Raw genomic sequence first — 4,447 nt, 5'->3', positions numbered from 1 at the left:
GTCTCTCTTTCTCTGTCTGCCTCACTATCTGTCTGCCTTTCTCTCTCTGCCTCTCTCTTTCTCACTCTCTGATTCTATCTCTCTATCTCTCTCTCTCTCTCTGTGTCTCTCTCCTCCCCTCTGCCAGTCTCTCTTTCTTTTTTTCTCTTTCTCTTTCTCCCCCCTCGTCTCTCTCACACACTTTCTTTGTTTTTCTGTCTCTCTCTCTACTTTTTTCTGTCTCCCTCTCTGTTCCTGACTTTCTCTTTCTCTCTGTCTGTCTGTCTCTCCCTTTCTTTCACTGCCTCTCTCTCTCTCTCTCTGTCTCTCTGCTTCTCTCTCTTTCTCTCTCTCTCTCTCTGTCTCTCTGCTTCTCTCTCTCTCTGTATGTCTGTCTACCCGTCTCTCTCTCGCTCTCTATGTCTGCCTGTCTCTCTGGCTCCCAGTTTATCTCTCTTTTTTCTGTTTGTCTCTCTCTTTCTCTGTTTCTCTTACTCTATGTCTTTCTCTCACTCTCTCCCTATCTCTCTCTCTCTTTCTCTGCCTGTCTATGTGTGCGATATTAATGATAATATAAAGGTGATTATATTGACTGTTAAAGCATACAAATGGTAATAATGATATTTATGATAATTATGATGATGTTAATCATAAGGATAATTATCATAATTATGATATCAAAGATATTTTATAGATATAACGATATATCAAGAATTGGAACTTCAGATAAAATAACATAAAGGAATAACATTTCTAAAAATTACATCAATGATGACAATTAAATAATGTTAATAATAACAATAAAGATATTAATGAGATAATGATAATGATATACGTAATAGTAATGATGAAAATTATACAATTAAATGGTAATAGTAAACATAGTAATTATGACGACAATAGCAATGATCATAATGAAAGTACAACAAAAATAAATAAAGTATTGATATTAAAGATGACCAAAGGTGATCATATTACCATCATACATATTGTACTATATTATATTATTCTATACTATATCATGTTACCTTTATAATTATCACTTCCATGACATTAATCATTGCTATTACAATTACCATTACTCATAAAATTATTAGTCATTATTATCATTGTCATTATAATTATCATTACCAATATAATTCCCATGATCATTATCAATATAATTACCATTATCATTGCCAATATAATTACCATGATCATTACCAATATAATTACCATCATCATTGTCAATATAATTACCATAACCATTACCGATATAATTACCATTATCATTACCGATATAATTACCATTATCATTGCCAATATTATTACCATTATCATTACCAATATAATTACCATTGCCATTGCCAATATAATTACCATTATCTTTACCAATATAATTACCATTATCATTACCGAAATCATTACCATTATCATTACCATCAGAATTACCATTTCCAGCAAACTTATCATTACTAGTTTCATCAACAAAAACATCATTTTATTGTTAGTGGCATTGTAGTGATTCCCCGGGACATTCCCTTGCCCCAAAGTAAAATCCCGACTGAATCTAAGGTAACGTGAATCTGCGAGACAGTAGAAGACGTGTAAAATGTATGTTATGTATGTGCATGAGTGTATGTTAGTTTGTATGTGGAAAGAAAGAGTTCCTACACAGGACATTGCCGAGCAGGCGTGGCTAGAGTCAGGCAAACATTCTCATTTCAGGGTTCTACAAAATTATGTCTTAAAAGATACTAAAAATATATAAAAAGAAATAGTTCCGATCATCAAAGTTTATCTAATATATATATTCAAACAGAACACAAAAGGTCTCTCCTCCTTGCATATTCAAAAATGCTTTCCTTGGCCTGGCCATGAATTATACTATGGCCGCAACCCTTTAAAACAATCATAAAATTCAATAAATTCAATAAAAGTTCAATAAAGACAACAAGTGCCAAAAGGGCACTTGTTGTGAGCAGTGCGTTGTCGAGCTTTGGGCTCATCTACAAGAGGCTATCTGCTGCCGAATAACTTACTTACTTACTTGTTGGATTTATTGGCTATCAACCAGCGGCACATGCCAAGGTCATTAAGCCAATGTTTCCATTTTATCTCATCAATCTATAGAAGGTCATAAAGTTTTGTCTCCTTTAGAAAAGTGATTACTTTACTGATTATTTTTTCATTGTCAGATAATATATTTTCTATATTGCATTCTATATTTTTAATTTGTAAATAGTTTTTTATTTTTTGTCTTTGATTGTTATATTTATTGCATGATGTCAGGATGTGTGGTATGGTCATGGTTCTATTGCAGTATCCACACTGTAAAGGGAAATTTTTCTCGATATAGGGAGTAAGGTGAGTCAGTCTTGTGGCATTGACCCTAAGTCTTGCCAACACCACCTCCTCCCTTCTGTTTTTTTCTGTGGGCTGTGTCCCACTGTTTTATTTCTTTTTTGTATTTGTTGTTTATTGTGAGGTCGGTCCACTCACTTTGCCACAGGAGATGGATTTTTGCTTTTATAAAAGAGACAAAACACCTGAGATCTGTGCGGACAATGCCAGGCTCCAGATCACCAGTCGACCCGGCTAATTTGTCAGCCTGTTCATTGCCATGGATACCCGAGTGTCCAGGTACCCATATCAGCTTGATTGATTTATTGGCACTATGTAACTTACGAATGATATTACCCTGTAATTCATTTTTGGTAGTTTCTAAAGATTTAATAGCTTTAATTGAACTTAGTGAGTCTGAAAAAATGACTATTCTATCGTGGGTCGTCGATAGGGCAAAATCTAAAGCTTTATCTATTGCAAAAAGTTCAGCAAGAAATATCGATGTATGATTCGGCAATCGAAATCTCAACTGACATTCAGTCGACCATACACCCGCACCCACACACTCGTCTGTCTTGGACCCGTCGGTATACAAATGAAAAAAGGAAAGATGTTTAATAATGATCTCTCTGAACCGCTGGCGTACCTCCGCCTCCGGTACCGTGGCTTTGACTGATGGTAGCCAGTCTACCACAATGGTAAAATTGGGGGTTTCCCACGGCGCTATATTTGAATGAACCAGGGTATCGATAGTAGAGAGATCTATACCGACTTTATCTTTGAGGTCTTCGAGTCTATTGCACAGAGGCTTTCCGCCGCGGTGCTGTGGGCCTATCTGCCGGCGCAAAACATCCCTATTAGGATGTTGGGGCTGCCTGGCTATTTTAGCGGCGTAAGTCAGCGCAAGCTGGCCGCGTCTGAGACGGAGGGGAGGTACTCCCGACTCTACCTCCAGGCGCTCAATGCGAGTGCACTTAAGGGCTCCAAGACAGACACATAAACACGCATTCTGCACAACATTCAGTCCTTTCAGAGTTGAGCTCGTTGCCGAGCCATACACGATTGACCCATAATCTACTTTAGATCTAATCAGGGATTTATATAACATCAGTAAAGACTTTCTATCAGCTCCCCATTTGTGTCCAGAAATGCACTTTAATAAATTGAGTGCTTTTTGACATTTATTCTTTAACTGACCAATGTGGTCTTTCCAATTTAATCTACTATCAAAGAGTAGGCCAAGAAATTTAGCTGAATTTTGAATAGGTATTGGGTGGTTGTCTAGAGTTAGCCTGATGTTGGGCTTTCTCCTATGTGTAAAGACCACTCCAATACTCTTTCTTATGGAAAACTTAAAACCCCACTGGAGGCCCCAGTTATGAATCATATCCAGTGCCAATTGGATCTGATTTGCCGAGAACTCTGCATTACTGCTGGAGTGCCATAATGCACAGTCATCGGCGTACAGTGAGTATTTAAGATTCCGAGGAGGAGCTGGTAAAATGTCGTTAATCATACATAAAAATAATGTTGGTGACAAGACACTTCCTTGTGGGACCCCGTTTGCCTGGACAAAAATGTCCGAGAAAGTGACATTGTCAGAAAATAATTTGACAGAAAACGTTCTGTCAGATATGAAATTTTGGATAAAACAAGGCAAATTTCCACGTAATCCGAAAGCATAAAGTTTTCTGAGTAGGCCATGTCGCCATGTCATGTCGTAGGCTTTTTCTATATCTAAAAATACTGAAATCAAAAAATGCTTTTTGGCAAATGCCTCATGAATATGACTTTCCAGTTTTACTAGTTGATCGAGAGTTTGACGTCCCTTTCGGAAGCCGCACTGCTCGTCAACTAGTAAATTCCTGGTATTTAAAAATTGCAATAGCCTACTATTAACAATTCTTTCCATGACCTTGCATAAGCAACTTGTCAACGCAATTGGGCGGTAAGATATAGCGGATTTGGGATTTCCCCCTCCTTTCAATATGGGAATGATGTGGGCGAAGTGCCATGAATTTGGAAAAGTCTGGCTTTTCCAAATATCATTGTACACTTCTAGCAACTTAATCATGTCATCATGATTAAGATGCTTCATCATCTCATATCGAATCTCATCGGGGCCTGGGGATGTTCCTCTACA

Source organism: Penaeus japonicus, unplaced genomic scaffold (assembly GCF_977035675.1).
Source record: "Penaeus japonicus unplaced genomic scaffold, GWHDUDI00000001_assembly GWHDUDI00000012, whole genome shotgun sequence".
Classification (NCBI taxonomy): Eukaryota; Metazoa; Arthropoda; class Malacostraca; order Decapoda; family Penaeidae; genus Penaeus; species Penaeus japonicus.
This window is presented reverse-complemented; position numbering follows the sequence as displayed.